General features: G+C 35.6%; 1 protein-coding gene across 1 annotated transcript in view; it reads left to right on the forward strand.

Moving 5' to 3' along the window:
- LOC138709329 (uncharacterized) overlaps positions 1–23,121 on the forward strand; it is a 619,328-nt gene that overhangs the window by 336,502 nt on the left and 259,705 nt on the right. Inside the window, exon 2 of the mRNA XM_069840022.1 lies at positions 14,054–14,177. The gene's annotated coding sequence lies outside the window, so the exon portion shown is untranslated. The remainder of the gene's footprint in view (positions 1–14,053; positions 14,178–23,121) is intronic.

Raw genomic sequence — 23,121 nt, forward strand, 5'->3', positions numbered from 1 at the left:
GGCACCATAGAACAGAAGAGGTTGAATTTACAATGTCTTGTGTCAATAGCAACAGACGGGGCTCCAGCTTCATATTATGTCAAAATAATATACAAACGTATGATATTTCTTATTCTTTTGATGTTATTATTTGTAAACATAAGCAGACTGTTGCCGCGATCCCCCACTGATCGCTTCCATCTGTTGAGGTACTAGTCTCTCCCCCTTCTCTAGCCTTACAGCACACTGTGTTCGGCGGGCAGTATCGAGAGCACGAATGACGATACGCTTTTTGGAGACCTCTGTACTAGACTGTGGTATTATGCATTACAACCGGAATTTCATTCTCCTACACCATAAAAAAAAATTATGTTAACAATAAGCGAAGGATAAAGCCAAGGTTCCTGACGGTTTTTCTCGAGTTCCTCCTCATCAATCCATTTTAAAATTCATCGTTATCATTTCTCTAGTGAACCTACACAAAATTGTACAGCTGGATGATGGTACTGTGACTGGCATAGAGGTAGAATCAGTCTGAGGAGGCGTGGTACTCTCTCGGGGGATAAAAGAGCGTCCTAAAGGTTGACGCTCAGTGGCACGAACCGACCGGAACGGAAATCTACAGCAGTCCGTCTTCTACGGAAGCTCTGACGCTCACTGATCGGAATATTCCGGTAACAGTCGACAGGCAGTCTGGTTTATAGTCCGGGTCAGCTTAATACCGTAAGGGTGAAACCTAACCATTTTTCCCCCATTACTACATAAGCTAGTGGATTATGGTCATTTTCTAGTTTGCAGGTTGAATTTTCTTTTGCCATATTCGTTTCGAATTTCGGTACTGAAAAATACTACAACTGGTAGTGATTTATAACTGTTATGTTGGCAGCAGTGACACAAATTGTGAGTAGTTTAAATTCTGAAAATTCAAATTGTTCTAGATTTCTGAGCCCACTACTAATAGCCTAATTAATTAATAAAATAAAATAATAATAATCGTGGCGCTACAGCCCACGAAAGGCCAAGACCGAACAGCCGGCTGCTGGCCTCACGCCCACATGTCGAAGCAGAGGTGGACAATCAACCAACCAGAATGGAGGTATCGTGTGGTTAGCACGATGAGCCCCCCAGCCGTTATAGCTGGTTTGAGTAACCGGATTTCGCTACCTGTCGTAGCTCCCCAAGTGCATCACGATGCTGGGTAGGCATCAGTCCCATATACTGGCCGAAATTTAATGAGAAAATTTCTTCCCCCATGAGGACTCGAACCAGCGTGCATTCCGTAACGCGAGTCCTAGGCAGGATGCCTTAGACCACGACGCCACGGCGCGAGACAAGTAATTAATAGCAGTATTAATATTAATACATAATACTTATTGTTTGTGTTGCTTTGTGTTATGGTTACAATTTCAATATTACAGTCAGGTAGGCTAAGTGTAAATGAATATAACATATTTCGTGTGATACATGCCCTTGAGTAATCGATAGAAATACCATTTCACATTTCAATTAATTTCTTTAGTGTTTAAACTTTTATTACAATAATGGAGTAAATATTCTAAAGCATACATTTCAAAGTGGCATTCGTTTTCGGAATTCATACTAATCATTTCACGTGATCAAACAAACTACATTTTTAGGTTAGGTCTCGTGATTCGTAAACTGATTATTCAAAGCAATGAATTTCATGTTGTGGGACAAAATACATTTTAATATTAGATCATACACTAATCTACTAACTACTAACATAATGTGCGAGAGGTCCAGAAGAAAAATATATTTTTTCACAAATTATTGAATCTTTTAGAAAACATCTCCCCAACATAAAGATGAGATGTGGTAAATAAGTAAGACATCGTTATTGTTAATACTATATTATTATTATTATTATTGTTATTATTATTATTATTATTGTTATTATTATTATTATTATTATTCATGGCATTGTGTGATTTTATCCTCTTTTGGTGATTATTAGTTGGCAACACTGAAGAGACGGCAAAAATATGTCTTTTAGGCATTTCTCTTACGTGATCCTCACTATAAACATGGGTTAGTAGTGATAGCAGCAGTTCCGAAGGTGATTTTATTTTATTGAGTGTTTTAGCTGATGAGGAGCAAAAAAAGAAAAGGAAAATGAAAATATGGGTTCATAACTTTATCCAAAAAAAAAGAAGAAGCGTTTTTGGTGAACTTAACCATCTCTTCCCTGATTTTTGTAAAGATCCAGTAATGTTTTTTTTCAGTACTTTCGTATGAGTGAAGAAACATTTTTAGAACTTCATATGTTATTAGTACATGAAATTATGAAGGGAAAACATTTCGAATCTGTATCAGCAGAGCGATTAGCGCTGTTAAAATTAACTTTTCATCATCCATTTTAAGAATAATATGACAGAACAACGCACCAGCATGTGTTGAGTGGGAAAATACTGTGAACAGCCAACATACTTTTCTCCGAAGACTAACGAAGATATACGAATGTTGACGATCGCCATCAGCCGTCCCGGAATTTCCTCTAGGGTCAGCGACTAGCTATTTATTTAGCGTTTTTTCTTTGTCGATTACGGTAGAGGAAGATGCTATTTTTAAGTTTTTTTTTTTCCTGTAAAGTTGTTATAATTGTTTTTATATGTACTTACGGACAATAATGTTAGTCAATTATAAACCAGAGTTTACTCCGAGAAAAGCTTCTGTAACTCTTGCTTTGTACATCACAAATTCCAGATTAAGCATCGAGCCCGGTAAGTCTGAATGGAAAACCACTGCACTAGCATTGACGCTCATACGCGGCTATAAAATTGATCATTAAAGGTGTAAAGCAGTAATTTATCAAATGAAATTGAATTTAATAGATATCGAAATGCAAATTCTGCTAATGGTATTGTCAGCAACAGGTGTAATTCCCCTCTCTCTTCAAGATCTCTTAATGACCTAGTCATCAGTAACAACACATTAGTAATAATTCAGAAGGTAGTTCTGTTCAATTTGTGTATCAGTATCCGGACATTCTCAAGCACAACTGTAGATTATAGTCAACAAGCAGGCGCGTTAAAATACGTAAAGATTTATTTTTGGTCCTACAGAATATATGTAATGGCAAAAATGGTTATTAGAGGAGTAAAATTCGCTCCGACGCAGATGATCGAACCCGGGTCCTTTGTTCTACGTACCAAGTGCTCTAACCACTGAGCTATGCCGAAGTTCAATCCACAGCACCGGATCGAATCCCCCTCCTCTAGTGTTTTTCCCTTTGTGGCCTAACTCCAAGTTCGACATGTATGTTGACAATATGGCCGGGATTCCAGGTTCGATCCCCGTCTCCGGAGTGAATTGTTCTCTTCTAATAACCATTGTTGCCATAAAAGATATATTATGTAGGACCAAAAATGTATCTTTACGTAGATTCTTCGCCCAACAGTGCATAATACTGTGGAATCTCGGCCACCGAGTCACTCAATTGAGTGCGCTCCTTGTATGACAGTTGACTTAATATATGTCAATATATATATGTCGAACTTGAAGTTAGGCCACAAAGGGAAAAACACTAGAGAAGGGAGATTCGATCCGGTGCTGTGGATTGAACTTCGGCGTAGCTCAGTGGTTAGAGCATTTGGTACGTAGAACCAAGGACTCGGGTTCGATACGCGGCGCCGGAATGAATTTTTCTCCTCTAATAACCATACTTCACCGAACTTTCTTTTAAAGCTTGTGAAGTTAGCGTATGTGAAATGTCACAATGATAAATGATGATGACGATGATAGCAATAATCATGAAGTAAATTTAAGAATTATGTAGCCTATGTAAGCTTGTTTCGACTTCATCTCGCATCTTTCCTGTTAATTATCAATTTACTTTTTTACAGTTTAAAAAATTTGTTTCAGTGTTTTTAATTTTTAATTGGTCACCTTTATTTGTACATTTTGACTCATTGAGTTATCTATGTTTTCATTTTTATTTCCCCATATGAAATATTTCCACTTCCTTTAAGATATTTTCGTTTCTGTTTTTATTGCTTTTTAAAGAAATTAATTTATTTTCAAACGAGGCAAATAAAAGAATAAAGAGCAACGAAGAGAACGAAGAAAAGAAGTAAATTGAGAACAGAAGAAAGGAATAAATAAAAAGAAAGAAGGAAAGAAAGAAAGGAATAAAGTACAAAAAGTTAAAATTAATAGTGTATAGACCATTAATAACAATTATTGTAACTTATGATATGAAGATGGAGGAAAGAAGCTGAGGATAGGAAGATCTGGAATGACATCTTTGAGACAGACAAGGTTCTACAAGAATTGATATTGTTATGAGTCGGCACTGGAAAGGCAAATACGTTAATGAATAAAAAGAGAGGAAAAGAGAAAGGAAAACGAAAAAAGGGAAACAAATATAGGCAAAAGAGGAATAAAGAAAATAATACGGAAGCTACAAGAACAGAAAGGAAAAATAAAATGTTTATAAAAATTACGAAAAGAATGAAAAAGAACGAAAGAAGAAAGTTTGGGGTACTGGAAGAAAGACGTAAGTAAAGAGGAAATAAAAATGGGAGATGAAGGAGGAAGCACGGGGATAGATGAAAAGAAGAAACAGTAAGAGCAAGGAATTAAGAAAGAGAAAAGAAGAAAAGAAAGAAAAACATAAATCGCGGAAAAAAAGTAAAAAATAAACGTCATCAGTCTTTCGTCGTTCATCCATTTAAATGAGCGTTGCAAAGTGTAGGAGAACGGACAATGAAACCAATATTGATAAATATACTAAACAGTTTGAAAAAGTGAGTTCAAGTACTTATATATTAATCGATGAGCGACATTTGGGTCAAGTTCGCCGCCTTCTACTCGGTTTTTCCATAAGGAAACTGTCAAAGTGTTTAAATTTCTTGGTCCACATTCGATATTGTGTGTTCGAACTATTCTGCCTCGCTTGATCGCTCGCATGTCCTTAAAATAACTACTATTATACTTTTTTCAATACTAGTCGACATGTTTCTTTGTAACAACCTCTTTGAAATATTTACTTTTATTTCCTCATGGCGTGACAGATAGACCTACTAGTTTTCAGGTCCTTTCCAATTTAGTTCTGTGATTGAAAATTTCTTTCCCTTTGTCAGTTGACATTTGATATTTTAGTAGCATTGAAATAAGAGCACGTGTCATGTTCAGTCATGTTACTTCCTCTTCCCGGCTCTTTTTCCTCCATAATTATCTAATTCTCAAAGATTTTGAAAATCGGAGTGACATAAGTGGTCGATAAAATTGGAGCTCACACTACTACGTCAGTCCCATGTCATAATCATTGCTATACACTGCTCCTCCGATTTAGTAGAATGCGTTTGAGTCTAAAGAAAGCAGAAAACAGTACAACGTGATCTATAGGCTAGTTGTAACGAGAATCCAAGGTTCATTCATCATACTTATTACAAAACGTTCATGCCTAACCATTTTTGACAACGTAAATATTATTCAACGCCTTGAAAACAGCGCAAATATTAAATACATTGCTGGAGAGTTTAAGGTAATATTTTATTTATTTCATTATTTATTTATTTATTTGCTTATTTATTTGTTATAGTATTTTATAGGTAGGCTATATTCTAGGAAATAAAATCAATTTGTATTGACTTTGTATCTTATTCGCCTTTTATAATGAATTAACAACTCTTAAATACCCATTTAATATTTGTTACTTATAATGAAACTAACATCTGTCCATTCTTATTATTATTATTATTATCATTAATTTCTCTAAATAGATTTACAAAACCTCTAATGGCAATTACATTAATATTCTCATTATAGAAATAGAAATATATATATATATTCTCCCTGTAACATAGTGCTAGTAAGCTTATATTAAATTAATTCTCATCATTTTACTAGCTATCTCAAATATTAAATTAATTATAATTCATTGAATTAAATTAGCTCATAAATTAAGTTACTACTTTACCTTATAGGCCTAGATTTATCTAAATTTAAATAAATGTGTAGTGAAGAGAATATTGCTGGAGAACCTTTTAAGTGTAGTGTAAATATTTGTAATTTAAATGTATGTATTGTATTGATTAAGGGTGGTTGAGTGGAAGAGAAGGCCTTATGGCCTTAACTCTGCCAGCGAAAATAAAACATTATTATTATTATTATTATTATTATTATTATTATTATTATTATTATTATTATTATTATTCCCGTATGATCGACGTTTTCCTGTCCATAATATTCCTTGACATTCATGCTCTACCGCTTGCCGAATGCAGGAGACTTGCTCCGCGTGTTATATCTTAGTGAGTGAACATTGACTTCCTCCTGTTATCCACGGAACAGTGTATCGTCATTTCATCGCCCGTGGATAGTTTATGTGGTTGAAAACAAATAGGCCGACTAAATAAAGAATCACCATTTACTGTACATTATTAACTTTTGTAAAAGAAAAAATATGATCAATACTCTGTGCACTGAATCGTTGCAAATCAAATGATTATTGAGTAATGCTGTGCAAGCTATATTCGAATTGTAATTTCCGCACTGTGGAACAAACATCACAACAATGTTAGTATAAATACGATGCATATGGACGTGTTGGTTTGTGCCGCATAATTAAGTAATGCAATTGTGTTTTAGTGCTGTTGAAATATTGGAAAATGGAGGTCATTAATAAATGAGTGAGGAAAAGGCAGGATATTAATTATTAACTTGTACAAACAGTTACATTATTGCCATACAAACGTGGCAACTGTATTATGCAGGGCTGTAATAAATATTAAACGTGTGTTAATTCTCGATAAGCTGAACTTGAAGTCAATTAAAGCAGCACACGAAGGTCTTTTCTCGGAAAACAGTTATTCACTCTAATACTAGCGTTTCTAGCTATAAATCTAGCAAACCAGAGTTTGATTTCCGGCTGGAAAGTAGAAATTTTATCTTCTTTACATAAGTCTGATTGTGTGCAGTTTGTCTTGTGAGTCCTCTCTTCCAAAAGAACTGATTTTGTGTAATTTGTCTTTTGTTTCCCCTGTGTTGTTTCATGAGGTAGCCTTTCGCCAGGCTGACCTTATGACCAGAGGTTCCCGCTTCTCGTGATCTCACGTACGTAACCCTAATATGAAACGGTGAGTTCAAAAACTCCCCAAGTCACTTTTTTTCAATTTTTTTTTATTTAAATGCATTGACTTCAACACATTTCATACAGTTATGGTAAGAAATGTCCAACTTCACGCTCCGAACAGATATTTCGACAGCCTTGAAATATTCAGTAATTTCAATATGATCCCAAGTCCATGACTTGGTAGGTTCAAGAAAGTGCAACAAATGTTCCGAATTCGGGGACATTCTTTCCTACTTCGTGTCCAGAATTTCGCGATCATTTAAACATGAAAAGAAATGTTGAGTCCATGGAAATATATCAAGGATGGATTCAGTTAGTTGAAAAGAAATTCCCTGTTCATACTTCAAATGATAATGAAATAATAAGAGTTTCAGAATGATTTTTTTTATTACGGTATCCAATTTAATAAACCCTATTTCACCCTGAGGTATATTAGGGTTATAATTGGCATCAAAATACATATTTTATAACCAATAAACAATAGTAAAGTGATAACATAAAATAGTGGTCACAGTCACAATTTACATGAATTATGTAGAAGCATGCACATTAGTGAAAGAATGGCTCCTGTTAAAGATTAATGAGATGTTTGAGGAATAATCAATATAAAAGGTATACAAGAATGTCTAACCGTTTCAGAGTAAATCACGATCTTAAAAAGACAATCAATAGTAGATTAATAAAACAAAGTTTCACTTTCACTTTCAAATTAATACTTAATTCATGAACAATGAAACAGTTAAGAGTAATAAAATGATATTACAAGCAATGATTTACGGTTACAAGTTATATACATGATTCAGGAACAATTACAATAATTAAAATATAACACAAGTAATGACTTACAACTAACGAATAACGAAATACTTGAAGGGCAATATATAATGGTAGGGACAATAAAAAATATTTAAAAACAAATTAAGGAATAGTAGAAAAATGACTTAAGATTACAAATTAAACACATTCTTTTTAAAGCAATAGGTAACAACAAAGAGATACTCATAACAATACACTGACTGTGGTTACAGATTAAACAAATTATTTAAAAAAAGAAACAAGCACGCTAAGGATTAATAGCTATTTTCAGGCATTATATTCATGAACCATGACTATAATTCACATCTTCTTGACGTTATTTCGTATATTCTTTTGTGTTTCAATCTATTTCAATTTGTTATTTTTCACTGTAACAACAAAATATTTTTCATAAAGCCTCAAGGCATTTCTCTATAATTATTGTATCACGGTACTCTTTGTCAATGGCAACCTGTAATGGTTATAGGAAGAAATATAGGCTATGTAAATAAAAATAAAATAGTTATTAAACACATTATTTTAAAAACAATAAATAGCTATATCAAGAGATGACTTGAAATTTACGAATTAAATGCATTATTTACTAAGAACAATTGGCAATAAGGAGGTATTACAAGAAATGCCTCAACATTGGAAATTAAATGCATATTTAAAAAAAATAAATAAATAAAATAAAAACCAATAATACAATTGTATGCGACATTGAAGACTTACAGTTTCACAATATTTGATTTTCAGAATGAAATAAAAATATTTTTAAGGGCAATGTCATCAAAAAGAAGGAAAAGTTTACGAAATACAAGCGATGCAGGTTCAGTAGGGACTATGTTGATGAATTTTGTGTTGATATCACAATGAGTGGTATCATGTCATAATATTTCGGGATATTGAAACCTAATGCAAAACCTGTAATTCCCTCCAAGGAAGCTTACACAGGTCAGATTCCTGTAAATGAAAAGAAACTGAATGATGTGAAATATGGAATAGCAATTGAAAACCTCTATAAGTTATTTACAGTTTGATTCAATAATCTTTAGAGTGTAGTTATATAGTGTCATTTTTTTAAAATATGAATTAATGCTTATTTTGACCTATAATAATTTATCTATGGGTCGGTCGATTACGTCGTCATTTATAACACAGGTAATATTGGCCAATCATACTTGAAGGCCGAAATGGTTACTTTTTAACTGGATACTGGTCTCGCCATAGATTATCAAATTATGTACAAGCTCTATATAAAGTCAAACTGTATTTTTCTTGATTATTATTTACTAACACTTTCAGATGTGGACATTAAAATACTTGTGGATTCTTATATGTGAGCTTGTCGGGAGTGAAAAGTGAACGAAGGGAAATTGTTATGAAACTTTTTAGAGTTACAACGTTAAAAATGTTACAATTAAAAAAAAGGTAATGTACCTTTATGACAGACGGGCCCCGTTTCAACAATGATGTGGTATCATTTTCAAGAGTCTTTCGAACTACTGCTGCTCCAGCTGCTCTTGATTTCCGGCGTTTGCTTTCGTCGGTGATGTAGAAAGTTTTATAGTTTTAATCAAGTAAGGGCGCAAATAGCCATAGTTGCTGACGCGCCCTTTTTCAAGCCCAACTTTAATCAAGTGTTAAAGTGAACAATAAAAAAAACAATGAAATTGAATTGGTTACTCTGTTTGTCACACTAACTCTGTATTCTATACTCCGCTTCTGGAATCTGTTAAGTTAGTCAGTGCATTTGGGTGGAGACTGAGACAAGCGAATAGGCGGAGCGTAGCAGTGCGGGAGTGTATTGCGGGCTGCATCGGCTGGTGGTCGCTAAGGGGTAAGATGCGCGGTGGCTCTGAGTTCAGATAGAAATGATTCCCTCTCTGTGATACGAGTAATATTGTGATAGTTTTTTATTTTTTGAGAATTAATTACAATTTTACTGAGCGAGAGAAGGACCGGTTTTGTGCAGAAACTTGTCAACGAACATCCCCTTAATACGTTGACGTAAAAAGCCGATCTTCCTCTTGCTCAGTAAAATTGTAATAAATCCTCAAAAAAAAAAAATAAATAAATAAATAAATCAAACTCAATATTACCAACCTTCACCTTACTTTAAATTCTGACTGCACCAGATCTGAAGGATATTCAAGAGGTTAATTAAGGCATATTTTTATTATTCTTTTCTGTAGCAGAGTTATTGGCATGAGGGAGGTACTATAAGCACTATCCCATCCTATAATGCGGTATTGTAATAGGCCTATAGCTTGTACTAATGCGAGGTAAATCAGTTGTAAAGTATGGACAGTCAAGTAATTTCGTAGGATGACAAAATAGTGAATAATTTTTCTTAATCTATTGCACAGAAAAAGAACATGTTTACTTCAACGTAGACGTGGTCGTTAGTAGATAAACTCAAACAATCCATTCAAGTATGTCAAACGAAAATGCAGAGAAAGATACTGGGTATCTCAGTCCACGACAGGATCTAAAACGAAGAATTACGCAACCTCTCCAGCGAATGAATGTCTTGAAAAGGACAACAGAGCTAAAATGGAAGTGGGGAGGACATGTGGCAAGGCTAAATCCAGAAAAATGGGCGTACGCAGCTGCAATGTGGGACCCATACACGGGGAAGAGAAGACAAGGAAGACTAAGGCGCAGATGGGCGAACATACTCGCAGCGAGGGCCGAAAAACAGTGGTCAAGAATAGCAAGAGACGGGAAAAAGTGGAAGGATATATCAGAGTGCCACAAGTCTTACTTGGTATGGCTTACCAAGTAAGTTACATCGAGCCACCCCTTTCTTAGGAGGCATTTGCCCTACACGGGACATTACCGGGCTATTCATTCATTCATTCATTCATTCATTCATTCATTCATTCATTCATTCATTCATTCATTCATTCATTCATTCATTCATTCATATGTAAATAATCAGCAAATTTGATTTTCATTATAAAATCGCCTTGCCTAGTGAGGTGAGAATTCTTAAAGCATAACTCTTCAGTTTTTCAAAGCGAAATATGTATAATTATTTAATTTTGCGCCATAATAAAGCAGAGAGACACATTTACCCTGTTTTCAAAACGTACAAACTCCAAAGCTCCCCTTCCAATTTGCTTACCAATGCGTAGGAGGCAGATTGTATTAGAAACGAGAAGAAGCAAGAGATTATGGTTATTTTGATAGAAGGAATGAGAAGACGACTATGGAAAAAGACAAATAAGATAATGGCAATAATAAAAAGGAGGCTACGTTTGAATTAAGATGATGATAATGATGATTACGATATTACAAAGACAAAAGTGAAGGAGGGAAGAGAGAAGGAAGGACGAGGATGCTGCGAAGATGATAATAAAGAGAAGAAGAAATGCAAAATATGTTTAAAAAGTAAGATCGTGACGAAAGAAAAATAAGATAACAATGACAATTTTTTTACTTCGTTATTTATCGAGATTGTATCAAATACAAGGTTATTTAGCGTCGATGGGATTGGTGATAGCGAGATTGTATTTGGCGAGATGAGACCGAGGATTTGCCATAGATTACCTGACATTTGCCTTACGATTGGGGAAAATCTCTGAAAAAACCCACCAGATAATCAGCCCAAGCGGGAATCTAACCCGCTCCCGTGCTCAACTCCGGATCGGCAGGCGCAGGCAAGCGTCTTATCCGACTGAGCTACACCGATGGCTTAACAATGATGAAAAACGAACAAAATAATTACGATGAAAGAGGAACAAAACAATTATTACTCTGATGATGATAACGAAAAGAGGGAAGAAAAGATGTCGATGATGATGACGATAGAAGGAAGAATACGAAGATGTTAACGAAAAGAAATAGACGACGATGACGAATGATACTGTTTGGAAATAATAATAATAATAATAATAATAATAATAATAATAATAATAACAATAATAATAACCTGTGTGTCTCGTATCTGGCCAGGTGTTCGAGCTGACCTTCCTACACAGACAGGGAGGCATATAGTGCTCCTGGTAACGACTCTGTTAGCGGGTAATGAAATTGCGTTGCTGGCCAGTCTTGCAGTTAAGAGTAATAGACCTGTTGAATGTACAGCCACGTCAGCAACAAGCTGCGCTCATATTCTCGCAAATGCATGGAAAAACATGGCCACAGTTTTTGTGTCAGGTTGCTTCCCTTGCATGCTGTACGGTACCCTCGCAAACCAAACTGTTAGTATGAACTCAATACGAGTTTCTCAACTCTATCTTCTCTTTCTTATTTATTTTTTTTCGTTTTGTTCTCTTTCTTTCCATTTATTAATATTTAATTTCTATTTTTTTTACATTATTTTCTGTTTTCCTTTTTTAATAATTTTATTTTCGTCTTCCCTTTATTCTCTTTTTCTTTCATTTTATTTCTACTACTACTACTACTACTACTACTACTACTACTACTACTACTACTACTACTACTACTACTACTCAGTGGCGACTTGTGATATTTTTTGTATGTAGGATATGAGATTGACGACTGATGACTAAGACAGAAACTAATATTAATAATAATATAATATTAGTAATAATAATAATAATAATAATAATAATAGAGCGTGCAAAATCAATACAAGTAGGCCTCTGTTAGTCTTTGACTCACCATTCTGGAACTGGCAATTTATTAGCAGTGAAGTTCGATTCTCCTCCCCATTTTAGTTGCGAAGATACCTCCTAAGCCATTGTATTGCCCGATATTTACCGATGCTTTGTCGTACGTTTGCGCAATTAATTTCTTGCTACAGTTAAATTCTTCTAAATGATCAAATACAACTTCAGATATTCTTTCGGCTGTCCTGTCATCTGAAAGTCCTATTAATTGTTGTATTTATTATAGCTTATTTTATTTATCTTTATGTAATTTTGTTTTTTACTCATTTTATTTTTTATATTATATAATTTTAAATTATTTATTATTCCGTTTATTCTATTCTTTTAAAATGACCAATGAACTGCATTTAAGAAGCCTACAAAGGTACTTGAAAATTCTTATTGTAGTCTCTGAACGGGTCTCCATCACCCAGAAAGAAGAGTCATAGTATTAGGATACGCGGTCATATCCTCAAACACGGTTAAACTCAAGCCATACCCCTCCCTCCGTACTCTCCCCTGTCCACTAACTTCACTGCTAGAAAAAACCGTTTGCTGTAAGATATTTGGATAGTTCCTCGGAAATTATTTCTGCGCTGTGCAGTGACGACAACTCACGAAAGAAAATGGAAGCTTAAAGGAAATTATTACGTCGGGACGCATTGAAAATTAAAATCTGTAATTAAAATGTTTTCTGTCCTCAGAGACACGAAATTAAACTGTAGGATCATCCTCATATCCTTCATGGAGGAATCGCCACAGCTTTAATGTATGTACAACTACGAGCTCACGAGATCAGCCCTGGCAGGAATGTGGAGTAATGTCAATCCTACATGCAGGCAACATCCAGCGTAACGCCACTCTTGCTCGCAGAAAACGACAAATGACACACTATTAACTACATTACAGTAACTAACCAATGTGAAAACTTTCGATCAACTTTTAAACAATTTCAACTTACACAACACACGCACATAGAGCTAATCTTAAACTATCTGATATTTTCAGCCACTGTATAATTAAATATCATGTGCTGACAGTGATGTCATCTGTTTAGTGTCATAAGGGTCATACTCATAACAACTTATCTTATCTCTGGTCAGTTCTAGGAAGAGCGGAGCTACATTCATCAATACCGCCCCGCAACGCACCTAATTAAAATACACCTCGCAGAGACTTTCTCGTAAGCTTCCCACTATACTACTGCTGCTTTCCTTATTTATTCATATAATTCCCTTCTTTTTTCTTCTCTTTTTATTTATTTTCATCTCTTTCTTTTGTTACTTCTTTCCTCCTCTTTGTTCCCATTTTCCTGTTTTATTTTTTCATTCTTTCGTTTTTCTTTCAGATCTCCCTTAATTCCTCATATCTTCGCTTATTCGTATCAGCTTTCACCTTTCATCACTAATGTGAAAAGATCATATATATATATATATATATATATATATATATATATATATATATATATATATATTCCTGAATGAACATAATTTCTTTTGTTCCTGCAGACAATGGGGATCGGATTGAAGCCGTTTTACATTGCAGTGTTATTTGCTTGCAGATACCTGAGCAGAGGTGGACAGCGGGTATGGGCGTATCTGCGGCGACGAGGACACAATACGTCATTGTCTAGCTGCTGCCGCGTCGAGACGCCCCATGGGGAAGCGCCCTTCTTCATAGCAAGAGTGAGTCAAATTCCACTTTCCATTCAGAGTGTTCAATTCCATCTTAGTCGCTATTTAAATCTTTTATTCTCCTCCTTGCTGTCTGCATAACACCAAAGCAGTTCAGATACTCTACACGTTATTCCCTCCCTCCGAAGGGAGTGGGTAAGAAAATTTTGAAACGTATAATAATTCGAAGAATGTTTTTTTAACAGTGACTTGGATTCAAAATAGCATATCACACATAAAGAAAGATAAGAGAATATAATTTCCCCTGTGGGAACCAAATTTGATGATTTTCAACCTCAAGTTTTTTTTAAATTAAATACTGAATGCGATGGATGTTAGAATAAGTCCGGTAAATAATGTCCAATTGTCTCCACTAGTCCAGTCGAATCCAGTTTCTCAGTCCAGTTAATTCAATACCGTGATTTACTAGAATTGAGTTCGTCAGTCAAGTAAATCATCCCTTATTCCTTTCCTAAAAAGTCCTTCATTGCGATCATTGTCCAAGCCAGGACGCCTGGGTGGCATTCGTGAATCCGATTCTGAAGGTTGGAATAACCTGTCTCAGCGCTGCCGTCCCCACACGAGTATCTGATAATCCCCAGGGTCCGGATCTACAAGGCAGCATCGGAAGAGCTTACTCTCCCAATACTTTACCTCAGACCAGTTTTAATCATTTCGGATGAAGGAAGATGAAAAGTATTGGTGAGGTGATAGAGGCGAATGGGAGTACTCCGAGGAAAACCCTCTGCAACGTCTCCTTTGTCTACCAAAAATTCCATCACAGCTTGACCGGCAATCGAATCCTGCCGCCTGGATGGAAGCACTTCAGCAACAGATGCAGAAAAACAAGTCCTTCACTCCAGTCCAATTATGACCTTATTCAAGTTTAATTATTTTCATTACTTCAGTTCATTGAAGTCTTTGAATTCCGTCCAATTAAATCCCACACTAAAATCCTATAATGTCTTCACTCAAATCCCAAAAAGATCCTCTCTCTAGACCAATTATGTCTCCAATCCAGTCCAATCGTATCTCTCGATAATCAGGTCCCTCAAGTCCATTAAAATGACCTCATTTCAGTCCAATCAAATCCATCACTATTTTAGTTGGTTCGTTACTTCAGTCCAATCCAGTTCGTCAGTTCAATTCAATCCAGATCGTTAGCCCAGACTAATTTTGTCTTTCACCCCAGTCCAATCCAGATCTTGTATCTAGCCAGTCTGAAATACATGTGGAGAAAACAGAGTATCTTAGCTGGTTAAAAGATGAAATAAAAACTGAAGTTAAACATCGTTCTACTATCGTGAACAAGTTAAGCATCTGTCTTTTTGTTTCTAATTACGATATGACAACATACTGTATTAGGGAAGAATATCAAGAACTAAGAACTTTTAGATGTTTTTAAAATTACTGCCTCTTACCCGTTTGCCTATGATTGTTTCCTCATGCCAAACAAAGTCAGCCGTGATCATATGCTACCAGTGACATTCGGGATTTCGAAGTCATGGTCGTATGATAAATAAAACATGCAAGATACAAGTACAAAATTCCCACGTTAGTAAACGCATGTTAATTTTAAAGATATGAGGTTTGGTGAAACAGTCAACTTTTAAAAATCTCGTTACAATTAAACGATACGTTTGTTGACAAATCGTTTGTGCTGATTTAAAGAAGCTTGGTGAAACCGGCCATAGGAGTAATACGTATTTGATTAAATCATCATCCCTCCAGTGAGGGTGACCACAAAGATCCCGAATACACCGCAGTTATGCTTCTTTTTTAAGTCGTTAGTTGAATAAAAGAAACTAGTAAATTTTGAATTTGGGATTCATTTGATGCCAAAATGTCATATTGACAAGATTATCGTTTTTGAAAATATAAATGATATTGGATGATATGTAAAGAGTCCCTAAGAATTTTTAATAGAATGGTTTGTATTTGAAACACTGTGAAGGGACTTTATAGCAAACAAGAGCCAATTTGCAAAATCACAAATTTAATTTATTCACTAATAACGGTTAGTTTGATTAATTTTGAGTGGGAGAGAAATACTATAGGACTCATTCGATTCGTATAGGATTTATATTAAATGATAGGCCCAACACTGCATTAACATTTAGCAAACTATAATGAATTTACTCTAGAATGTTGTTTTCTTGATTACTTGCTTATTCCTAAGCCAGTTATCGTTACTTACTGCTATCTTTCTGGACTCTGCTAATCTGATAGCGTGGGTATCACTCCTAAGATATGAGATTACGTTCTCCTAATTACCCTAATTCCAACTTCAAAAAAGATGAACGAGTCTTACTTCCTGATATTGAGTAAAACGATATTATTATCACCATGTTGCAGGGGATAAAAGTTATTCAAATGGGTTGCCTAGAATCAAACTGCACTTTCTCCAAATTATGAAATATGGGATTAAGATATGTTTCAGTGCAGAATTTTGCAGGGAACGTGATAAACTGCTCGTTTGGAGTAAAATTGCAATTTATCTGCCTTAACTTTAGTAGTAAAATGACCTCTTGGAGTCTAACTGCACTAATTTTTTTTTGTATTTTATAAAAAATCGGATTTTTGGGTAAAGGCAGTTTGATTCTAGGCGACTCAAATGGACTGTGACTTGACAATAACTGGCAGAGTCGGAAAGACTTCAATGACATTAAAGCTGCAATGTGGAAGGTATCGGAAAACCATCATGTTACTGGCCGTAGTCAAATCAACCATGGAATCAGAATAACATACATGGTTGAGGCGACAAGGTGACGCCTTTAGAATTGATTGAATATTATTGATGTGATGTCTGAAGAGGATGTTGGCTGGAAGAGTGGAATTCTGACGTAGGTGAAAAATAGCCGACAGATTTTACGTGTAATCCTCTCAGCCAGGACCATGATTCTTATACAGGGACATCATTTTATTTTTACTTCAATTTTTATTGTACCTGAGTTTTTGAATGTACTTCACTCCCACCCCTTCTACTAAGGAAGTTCCAACTCCACACAGAACCAAGACCGCAGATAGTAAGCAGTACAGAGTATAGTACGTTCCAGAAATATGTTCGCGTTTTCCAGTGACGAAAGAGCTTTCAATATTGAATCATATTTTCGCACAGGTACTGTCCGTTTGCCTACGTCGCATCCCGATTTCCCCCACCTGCTTCTGCTCGTCCCTCTGTAAAAGCTGGGCTGTCTTATCTCTTTTCTGAAAACATTAATTTCTCTTAGGAATTGGACGTTTACGTAATAATATACAGCTGTTTAATTTAACTTAAATAAAAGGACCTCGTTAAGTAATTAACTGTCACGTGATTTCCTCCCTTTCTACAATCCTGCGGCATAATCACTTGGATGGACAATAGATAGTATGTCTGAGTAATTTTATATTTTCGGGTCGGGCAGAAGTGAAGATTGAATTCACAGTACGTAGAGTAGGTACAGAATTATTTCAACATGAGTTACTAGTACGAAGGACGAAACTGGCAATTGGAATTAGATGGAATAGTCTATAGTGCGATAATATGCACAAAAGAACTGAAGCCTGTATCGAAATGAACGGCCACCATTTTCAAAATTGTGTTTAAATATTCATATTATGATTATTTTTCAATTTAACTTCTTTCTCTATATTGTACGCTAATGTGCTGTAGACAGTATACACTGCATAATGAATACGTTCGCATGGATAACTCACTTCGTGAGTAAAAACACTTATTCTTAATACAGTACTGTACTTTGATTAAAGAAAAACCTAATGAAAATTATCAAACTCAAAATCGCGATATTTCCTAGTTTACATAAATGGATGAACTACTTTTCTTCCATCCTATACCTAGTAGAGTGATTTGTGTTTTACGCCAGTATCATCGAACTCCAGTCTTGGAGGGGGGAGCAAGCGGTTTTTCCGGTTCTCTAAAGGTATAGACAGGTTAATATTTAAAATGTTAGTAAAAATAAAATGATGTCCCTGTATATGTCGAGTATTGAAGTATTGCTGAGACATTTTTAGACACCCATTCCTAAAAGCAGAACTTTTAACGTGTTACAATTTGAGTATAATAATTATTATACGGTAGCGTGCGAAAAGTACTTTTAACATTAGTGCGAAAGTGATTTTAGCACTGACTTTCACCAGTTTGCGCAGAGTGTCAATTACTCCCCAGTAGATGTCACACCCAAAAATCGCAACCGATCAATAAAGCGGTTCGGAACTGTGCTAGGTCCATTTTAAAATGATTGCTTTTTGATTAATAAATGTTAAAAAATTAAATAAACTGCTTCAAAAATCTCTTTTATTCATAACCTTAATATTAACTACTGTTAAAACACTTGCCAAAATTTAAGAGAAGTAAATTAGGATTTAAAGCATCATGTTGATAGCTGGAAAGAATCTTTTCGCTACTTATTTACTTTAAAAAAAGTTTGTCTTGCACCATTCTATAATTCTGTTGTATAATATATCATAAGCACTTGAAGTCACCTTTTTTACGTCAAAATTGTTCTCAGAATACTACCTCATGATCAGGCAGCGGAGTTTCTGTGCGTTGCGTGCCGTGTCATATGAAGGGAGCGTAGCAACGAGTTCATTGTCTTCCCTGCAACTGACGTGCACCTAACGTTCAGTATCGGGATCGAAAATCCACTGTCTGCTCGTGATACTTTTTGTTTAGTAGGTTATTTTACGACGCTTTATCAACTTCTATGAAGGTACTAATGACAACGAAATGAGTCCGGGGTCCAGTGCCGAAAGTTATCCAGCATTTGCTCTTAATGGGTTGAGGGAAAACCCCGGAAAAACTCAACCAGGTAACTGCACCCAGCCACTGTCAGGCAAGGTAACCGTTACTCCACAGCGGAGGACCTCATGATACTAGCTGAATATATTTCAGTTCCAACTAAGGATTCTAGGTAATGAGAGAGCGTATATGAGGCTTGCAAATAGGGGATTGCGATTCCATTCGAAGGACTAAATCTGTGCTGGGACTATCTTCAAGACCAAGTAAGCAGGTTATCGGGGACTGGGCTCTCAAGAAACACAAAAGTTAATGGAACTCAAATGAGGATTGCAGACACTCAAAGGATCTCATAAGGGACTTTGATAAAAACAAATCAAGTGATATGTTAAAATTGAGCGAGAAAAAGCTTTCTTTGGGAGTATGTATCCTTACAGGACACTGCACCCCTAAGAAAGACATATACAAGATGGAACATAACATCAATCTAGTTTGTACTCGTCTGCAGAAGCTGAGCCTATAGCTCATCTGTTATGTGATAATTTTCAATGTTTGAAGACTTATTAGCTATCCCAGTCCGCAGTTTGATCCACTAAGAATATTAAACTACTGGACTGATGGGATATTGTGACGGAGAAACGCAATATAGCTTATATTTTTGGTCGCAGTTTTAGGGCTGCCACAGCCCCCATGTAAATTCAATCCAAGTCAATATTATATCATATATTATAATATATTGCTTCCTTGGTTTTTATTCTTCTAGTAACTTTACTTGGTTACTTAACGACGCTGTATCAACTACGAGGTTATTTAGCGACGATGGGATTGGTAATAGCGAGATGATATTTGACGTCATGAGGCAGAGAATTCGCCATAGATTATCTGACATTTTCCTTACGGTTGGTGAAACCTCGGAAAAAACCCAACCAGGTAATCAGCTCAAGTGGAAATTGAACCCGCGCCCGAGCACAACTCCAGATCGGCAGGCTAGCGCCTTAGTCGACCGAGCCATGCCGGTGACTGCTTCTTCTGGTAATAATTTCAATGTTACTCTGCAGCTGTTTCTTTTATTTCTTCCGGTTCACTTTCAGAAATCATTTTTGAATGTAAGTTAGCACTCCAGCCATAATGTTTCATAAATGTGTAGCCAGATGGCATCCAATGCCACGCCTGTCATGTCGATCAATACTATAAATGGCAGTTCATAAAATTGCCGACAGGTATCAGAGCTAGCAAATTGAAGTATAATGTAATGTATAATAAATAATAATATAAGTATGTACATAAAAGATTTTTAATTACCTATTTATTTATAAATACTGAACACCTGTCTAAAAATAGTATGGGATGCTTAGGTATGTTAAAAGTGATTTTATTTTCTACAAGCCAACAAAGAAAATCTACTTCAAAGAAAGAAACTAATCCCTCCTGCGAAATTACTGTTTCTTTATACATTTAGACGGTTTTATTTGCTCGTGTTGTTTCCTCTGTGAATTAAATTCCTTTCCTTTTCCTATTAGGCCTATTAAACGTGAAAATTTCTTTTTACTTTCTCTTGCAACCAAAATTCCCCACTGAGCTTTATTCTGCACCCATATAAGCCGCTATTCCACAGTACTGACTTCTCAAGCAGTCACCAGTAGTACTGTTTGTAAATTTATTTAAATGATGAAAGAAGACTTTTAGATTTTATTTTGTTTCATTATTGATTAAATACCACACGACATTTGAAAATTTCGGTCCATATTCTTCTTCAGTTGAATAGGACGGAGCAGACGAAAACGAATCCCACGTATTGGAGCTCTTACAAATAGTCAGACCCAGCTAGTCGAACGAGTTGTCAAGTTTTTTTTTTCTTTTTATTGACGAATACTTGACTCTGCGTCATTCACCCAGACGTCCTCACCTAGGAGTGCCGCGTCGAAGCTGTAGTTCTTTTTGCCGTCGCTTAGGATTATCTTCTCATGCCTAATTGAATTAGAACTTCATAGCATCGCATGATGATAATGAAGATGATAAATGGAGCCATAGTGGAATGCCTGTAAGAGAAACGGAAGTACCCAGCTATAGCCTACAACCATACGCCGTCTTTATGCACTACAAATTTCACTTGAACTCACTGGAATTCGCATCCGAATTAACATCGTGAAAAGGGAGTGAATTGAGATATTTGCAGTAATTGTATAAAACAGTGTCTGTACCCGCTCTACAGTACGGTCTTTAAACATGGATATTAACACAAAAAATCAAAGTAAAATACAGAGTGTATAAATGAGACTCATAAGAAGCACAAAGGGATGTATTAGGTTAGACTTGATAGACAAAACGGGGATGTAAGGCGAGAATTAAACTTCTAGGTCATAAATGATAAAATAGAAGACTGTCGTGAAAATTGATTACAACATGTACATAGAATGACAGACACCAGACTGCCAAAAGTAGCATATAAGCCTAATTGCTTTGATTCTGGATCGTACCCATATCACCAAGACTCATCCCCAGTCACAGTTCTTTTAAGAAAATTTGGATCGTTCTGCACTTCACTCTTCAAGTCGCGGCAAACTCTCACGCGGTTTTCTCTTTGGTCATCTGTGACCAAGCGAGGAACAAATTTTGCAGACACCCGTCTCATATGCAAATCTTCGGTTAAAATTCGCTGGACCGTGCTCCATGACAGTTCGTTTCCTCAGAAACTTCGTCAATGGTCTTTCGACGATCTTCATCAATTGCACGTTTGATTTTGGCAATGTTTTCGTCATTTCTTCCTGTCGAAGGACTCCCGGGGCGTGGCATGTCTTCCGTTGACATTTGCCAGATTTGAAACGGGAAAACCATCATTAAAGGCTTTCTGAAGCATCCCAACGATCTCGGATGCAGTTCTTCCTAACAGAAAACAAAATTTCACACACACTCTTTGTTCCTTGTGGTCGGCCATCTCACTAATCGCCAAACGGTTGAAACAGGAACGCAAACAACACAGCACCATAAACAAACCACTTAACTCAGACTGACGCCATTCACTCACGGTCGCGGGAGATCTCAAACTAACACCACCTAATAGCACAACTCGTAACTACAAAGCTTGCGCGCGCAACAGTTCGGTTCCGGTTACTTTTGGGTCCACCCTCGTAGTATACCCATTTATCAATGCCATGAATACTTACCGTGCTATTTTACAGCTAGATGGTTTCCAACGCTGTCATATGTGGTTACTTAAAATTTTCTGAAATCTATTACTAGAAAAAGCGAACAATTCAGTTTCTTAGTTGGGGGTGATCGGATATAACGATGAGCATTATGGATGACACAATGTTCTTTTGCGCGGAATTAATCTAAGGTCCCTCGCTTTACTTTCCTTCCAAAATAAGGCGTGCTGAGGATTTTATGCCCTCGCATAAATTTGAAGCTGGGAATTTTAGGTTCAGTGAGAATCATGACAAGCACTACTAAATTATGGTGCAATTCAGAGAAGAATGGCCACCAATGAACAGGATTTCTTTTCTCTTTCCCCTTTTTTAACATAAAAATAAAAATAGATTCAAATTTCGAAACATTGTTTTCTATATGTCCTATATCTCAAACACGAATAACACGCTTTGATAACGATGAAGTCTAAAGGTCTATACTTGACTTTATTTCAATCGGTAATTATGTATGGAATTATATGGTGGGGGAAGCTTATTTAAAACCAATTTGAATCTACTTTATATTTATTACGGAAGAAAATAATTAAAATATGTCTTCATAAACCTATTGAGTTTCCACCTCAAAAATTATTTTTAGACTTGTTCTTAAAATAAGACAAATTTATTATATTGTATTAATAAAATTCATAAGCACATAAAAATCGGAATAATTTTGAATATGTTGTCATAGTTATGAAACAAAGCGTATGAGTTCTTTGAGATTGTTTGAACCAAAATGCAACACTGCTACAGTATTTAATCATAGTAGCAATTTAGGTCACAAATTTATATTTAAATATTCTAACCTCGTCAATTCTAATATTTCTAGTATTAAATTTAAAAAGTTATGTATGGATTTTATAAATAATGAAAAATTGTCAATTTAAATTTATATATTTTTATTGCGTAATAGACATAAAACAAATTGTAGACTATTATATACTTCTTAATTTCAATTCAGGAATCCGCCCCTGAGCAAGAGTTCTACTCTTTCAGGGGCGAGCTAAAGTTTTTTTTCTGTTTTTATTATACTTTA

This window comes from Periplaneta americana, chromosome 11 (genome assembly GCF_040183065.1).
Source record: "Periplaneta americana isolate PAMFEO1 chromosome 11, P.americana_PAMFEO1_priV1, whole genome shotgun sequence".
NCBI classification, from domain to species: Eukaryota; Metazoa; Arthropoda; class Insecta; order Blattodea; family Blattidae; genus Periplaneta; species Periplaneta americana.